The sequence below is a fragment of the Alligator sinensis genome, unplaced genomic scaffold, assembly GCF_000455745.1.
Source record: "Alligator sinensis unplaced genomic scaffold, ASM45574v1 scaffold511_1, whole genome shotgun sequence".
NCBI classification, from domain to species: Eukaryota; Metazoa; Chordata; order Crocodylia; family Alligatoridae; genus Alligator; species Alligator sinensis.
In genome coordinates, this window is record NW_005842114.1 from 1,915,473 (window position 1) to 1,921,671 (window position 6,199).

Sequence of the window (6,199 nt, forward strand, 5' to 3'; positions counted from 1 at the left end):
AAGGGATTGTTCATCCCCAGGTGGAGCATTTTGCATTTTCTGTTGTTGTACTTCGTTTGGTTCAGATCTGCCCAACTTGCCAGCCTGTCTAGGCCCACCTGTATCTGCAGTCTATCTTCAAGCATGACCATGCTTCCCCCTAACTTGGTGTCGTCCATGAACTTGGCCAATGAACTCTTCAACCCCACATCCAAATCATTGGTGAAGATGTTGAATAGCACTGGGCCAAGCACTGACCACTGAGGGATACCACTGGCCTCTTCTCACCAAGATAATACAGATCCATTCATTAGGACTCTCTGGGTCCTATACCACAGTCAGCTTCATACCCACCTAACTGTCTTGCAGTTAAGCCCACAATCCTCCAGTTTTGTTGCAAGATCATTATGGGATACCAGATCAAAGGCTTTTTGGAAGCCAAGGTATACAATGGCATTCCCTAGGTACCTAAAGAAGGACTTCTTGTTGTCCTTGATTCCCATTGATAATTTTAGTTCAGACTGTCTTAGCCTTTCTAATCTGTTCCCTACAAGTGCGTGCCATTGTTGTATAGTCCTACTTGGGGCATGTCCCAACATTCCGTTATCTGTATGTCTCTGTTGCCCAGGCTTCCCTCTATGTTTAAGTTGCTCACCAGGTCATTTCTTTGGCCAGGACTCAGTCTAGAAGAGCATTTCCTGTGGTTGGCCTTTGCACCTCCTGAGTCAGAAAAAGCTCTTTGATGCAGGTCAGGAAGGAATGCAGCTGACTTCGCCAAGTGTTCCTCCAAATACACGTCTGGATAATTGAAGTCACCCATGATGACCATGTCCCACGCATGCGGGCTCTGTCAGTTTTTGGGCGAGCTCTAGATTGAGTTCTTCCCCCTGGTTTGGTGTGCTGTAGTATACACCTATAGTTAGGTTTTTCTCACCGACATGCCCTCCTGCAGTTTGACTCAGAAGGTTTCAAGCCATTCTCCTTTGGAGCTGATGACAGCTTCCAAGGAGGTGTGCTGCTCCTTCACATAGAGAGCTACACCTCTACCTTTCTTCCCTACTCGCTCCCTTCTATGCAGGGCATAGCCCTCTATGGCTGTGCTCCAATTGTGTGAGGAGTCCCACCAGGTCTCTGTAATCCCTACTAGATCATAATGCCCACTGGAGAGTAGAAGGGCTAGCTCCTCCTGCTTGTTCCCCACATGCCTGGCATTAGTGTACAGGCACCCAGCTCCTCCTATTGAGGCCCTTGACTTCCTCTCATGCTGAAGGAGAACTATTCCCTCAGCTCCCGCAAGACTGGCTCTCCTAGTGTTCCTATCTATGGTGCTTTCTTGTATGCCGGTCCCTGGGAACACTCCAGTCAGTGTTTCCCTGTCCCCCAGCATTCTTAGTTTAAAGCCCTCTCTAGAAAATTGGCCATCCTGGCCAAGAACAGGGACTTACCTTTTCATATGAGGTGGATGCAGTCTCTTCCCAGGAGTCCTTTCTCCCTGAAGTGTGTGCTGTGGTTGAGGAAACCGAAGCTGTCTTGGTGGCACCATCGTCAGTTCACTTCCTTGATGCATCCTTCCCTCCTAGGACCATGGCCTGCAACAGGGAGCACAGAGGAAAAGACTTGAGCCATGACCCTTTAAGCCTAGCCCCCAGAGCTCTGTAGTCACTCATGAGCCAGTCTGGATTGCTCCTGGCCATGTCATTTGTTCCCACATGGATGAGGAGCACGGGTTAGTAGTCAGAGGGCTGGATGAGCCTGGGGATCCTCTCTGCGACATCTCAGATGTGGGCCCTAGGGAGGCAGCAGACCTCATGGGCTCTAGGGGGTCTGAACAACAGATGGGTCCCTCAGTGCACCGCAGGAGGGAGTCTCCCACCACCAATACTTTGTGCCTCCTCTTGGGGGTGGCAGCATGCTGCTTACCTTCCTCCTCCTCCAGTATCACCATTGGAGTGTCCTCATGTGTGGGGAGGGGAGCCATATGTGTTGTGCAGTGCCAAGGGAGGAGCATCCTTGGCCCTGCATTTCCTGGAACATGAGGTGACTGTCTTCTGGGTAGCTCTGTGTGGGTCTCCGTGTGGGTCATTGGTGACCATTTCTGTCTCTTTCTCTTCTTCTTTCTTCTGGAGAAGGGTCTGGTAGTATCTATTGATGAACTCTTCATGGGCCCTGATGGAATGCAGCTGATTTTCCTCCTCCTCAAGCTCCCACACCCAGCCCTCCAGGGGCTCCATCAGGGAGCACGCACGACAAGTGGGGGTGCCTTCATGCTCAGCTGCCAGCAGCTGTGTCTGGCAGCCCCCACAGTTTGGGGCCAGCAGCTGTGTCTGGGTGAGGGCCAAATTCATGGGCTCTGTCTGGGTGGAGATCTCAGTGGTGCCGGGAAGCCTGTGGGCATGACAAATTGCCACCATGGTTGGGAGTGAGTTCATGCCCCTACCTCATCCCAGCAGCTCCTCTTTGGGCTTCTGGCCTCAGGCTCCTCACTCAGACCAGCCCTCCAGGTGCCTTTGCACACTCTTCCGTGCGAACTGCCATGCCCAAGTAGAGCTGCACCTGTTTGTGCTCTCTGTTAGTGCAGCTCCAGTCATGGTGCTCTCTGGGGCGCTTAGCTAAGTAGGGACCCGGGGTGGGGGGTGTTCCCCTCCCAGGTACCACTTAGCTGGCACGTCCTGCCTGGCACGACCCACACCCGCTCACATGCACATGCGCTCACTTGCACACACCCGCACCCTCAATGCATCCCTACACTTGCCCAACTGTTTCCTAGCCCCAGTTTCCCTTACCTTGTGGCTCTCATTAAGGGGTCAGTGGAATCTGGGTCCAGGTCCAGGTTTTCAGCTCCTGGGGGTGCAATGGGTGTTAACTCATATGTCTCCTCCAAGAAGCTGGCCCAAATTGAGTGGGGGAAAGCACTGTAGATTCATGGCCTGATTTCAAAGCCACTTGAGTAGGGATGCTGTTACATAAGAAAAAATATTGGGATCCAGATTTGGAAAATCACATACTCCCAAAATAGAGACACAATTGGGTAAATAATGTGTGCGCGCATTTACTGCAGTTCATGCACATTCTGGCCATGTGGCTGCACAGCTGCTTCTAATTAAAATTACATGTGCAGAGTAGGTGTGTAATTGTGAAATGGCTTTAAACTGTGTTTTTGACTACTTAACAGCTCTTCTGGAATAGTGTAATTAAACTACATTATTGGCAATAATTTTAAATTCTAGGGCACTATGAGTGCAAAGTTAATGCGGAGACTTAGTTGGTGGTTGTCAGGCTTCTGCTTTCATTGATGAAGCTTGAAGTCACTTTCTTCTACACAGTTCAGCATTTTTAGAATCTCCTTATTAGTTGTCTGTGTTACTTAGATTGGCTCCCATTACTGTACTTTCTAAAGCACCTCACCATTTTTAATGTATTTGTTGTTATAGGAGCCCCAGAGATAGAAAGCGCTATTATCTCTGTTGTACAGATAGCATGGGGAGCAGGGTTGCCAATCCAATAATTTTTTTTTTACTGGCAATCTACAAAGTTTTCACTGATAACTGAAGTTTGTACTGACCTGTTTATACTTACATATATTGTATATAATGTGAATTTAAACTTTCATCCAGGTCCTGGATGGAAATAATTAGGGCTGGGTTCAAATTTAGGGATTTAACACCAATTTTCTAAGTCTGGCTTGGGCCTCCACCCAGAAATCTGGGGACATTTATATTTTAATTGGGTGTTCTAAAATGAACAAACTCCCCCACTTGGAAGCAGTGTTCAACTATGAATAAAGTCTTACTTGGCTGCAGCAATGTTTTACACTGTGCTGCCTCCACCCCAGGGGCTCCTACTCACCTTCACATCCTGATACTCTCTGCATTTTGCACCATTCTGCTCCTACCTCATCCCCCTTCCCCTAATATGTTGCCCATTTTCCCTATTTAGGTAGATCCCTTTAAAGTTCCACACAGTCTTTTCTGAATTTAAACTACACTAAATCAATCAAAATAACAATTTTTTTTTTTATTATAAGGGAAATTTTATTTTAAAATTAAAACTTCAAACAGTCTGTTTCTAACCAAGTTGGAAAACTGTGATTTGAAATGAGGGGGAAAGGGAGAAAAGATTTGCATTTGAGGGTAAATGTTCTTGATTCTAAATTAACCCATGAAATTCAGATTAAATAATTAGAGAGGAGCCCAGAATTATTCTCCTGTCAGAACCAAGGAAAATGCACAGACCAAAAGCTATGAGCACTGTTAAATCCAGAGCTTTGGTTTTTCAAGTGGGTTCTCAGTACCTCATTGGGCAGAAGACTTGGACCAGTGGCTAGTAGGCTTGTGTGAATAGGGACGTATTCAATTCAGATTCATTTTTGGCTGATTCAGAGGACAATGATTCATTTCAGAGATCTGGTTGACTAACTGATTCGGCTGAATCGGCTTTAGAAGATTCGGCACTAATTGGGAGAGATTTGGTGATTCAGCCATAGACTACAATGGGAAATCACTGAAATACTTATAACTTTGTCATTTATTGGCATCTTTGGATGAAAACATTCAGGATGGTAGCCCCTTCTGAGAGCATGAGGCCTGCCAAGTTTCACAGAGATATGTGCAGGGGTTTCTGGGAAACTATACCTCAAACTTCTGAAAGCAAAACTCGTGACGTGTGTGACTTTGTGTGTGTGTTAAGGCACAGTGGGATGAAACCAGCAGTGAGGGCAGCCTGTAGCAGGGGCCCTCCCCGGTGCCAGTTAGATCTCCACCCACCCACCTGTTTCTGGGCCAGCTACCCACCCCTCTTTTTTCTTGCCATGCCTTGATGGAAAACTGATTCAGATGTTTTCTAGGCAGGAGACTGCCCATTTGGGTGTCTTGGGGTGACATCCATTCCACAGCTTCATACCTCCCTTACACTGTGGGCCATGCCTCACAGATTGCATCCTTCACCCCCTCCAGCTGTGGTCCCCTCTCTGGGAACTTTGGCTCCCCTTTAGGCCCGCTTTTCACAGATGAGCCTATGAACTTCACTTCATCAATCCCCTACATACAGAAACTCATTAAGTTAATATAGACATTGGATTTATGATACACTATAACCTGCCAGACATCTGACTCCCCAGGTACCTCTCCATTTTTACCTGCTACATCCTCCTTCCCCCTGCCCACCCCCCACCCCAGCCTGTCCCTCACCCCCTGATACCTCCGTTTCCATTTTCAATGACTGGTTTTCTTGCCTGCATTGCATGTCAGTCTCAGGATTCTTTACTATTCATTCCATACAGGAAGAGCAGTGGGTCTTCCCAGTGTGGGTGAGATCTCGGCCCACCCACCTGTTTCTGGGCCAACCTTCCACCCCTGTTTCTCCTGCCACACCTTGATGGAAAACTGATTCAGATGTTTCCCAGGTGGGAGGCTGCCCATTTAGGCCCTTGATGTGTAGGGGTATCATGCATCCATTCCACAGCTCCATACCTCCCCTAACACTGTGGCCCACGCCTTGCAGATGTCATCCCAGGCAGCTAAGCTCACCTGGAGCTTCACAGCTCCACTGCAACCAGAAATCCTCACGCCTTTCAAATATCTTGCAGGTCTGGGCTTTCCCTAGCCAGGACTGTGCATGCGTGTGGTGGCTGGAGGTTATAAGGTGCCTCCTACCTGCCTTTCACCGGGGAGGTTTGCAGTCCTAGCATTTCTTGGGGCTGCTGTGTCACTGGCAATCCCACCAGGCCTCCTGACCCTGGCAGGGTGCAGTTTTTGGTCATGCCCAGGACCTGAGGCCTCCTCTTTCCCCATAACCCCAGCTCATACCTCCAAGTTGGTCCTAGTATGGGAGCTCAGCAGGGAGATATTCTTGCCCTGCTGGCTGGTGATGCAGTGAGTGCTGCCTCCAGTCTGAGAGTGGGGCATAAAAAGGTTTAAAAAAAAAAGGAAATAGGTGTGGATGGAGTGAGGAGGGTGGCACACACTCTGACTGCAGGTGGAACTTGGGGAACCCCAGCAGCGGGAGGTTCACCTTGAGGAACACCAGCTGCTCCACCAAACCAGGATCCAAGCAGGTGCAGTGGGGTGTCACAACATCACCAGCAATGCTGAACACCCTGTCACTTGGAACACTGGTCAGTGGACAGAACAGGTGTTCCCAGGCAACTGTGGCCAGATCCTGCCACACCTGGCTGCAGCTTGCCCAATAGGGCCAGGGGTCACAGTCTAGCAGCTCCACCTCC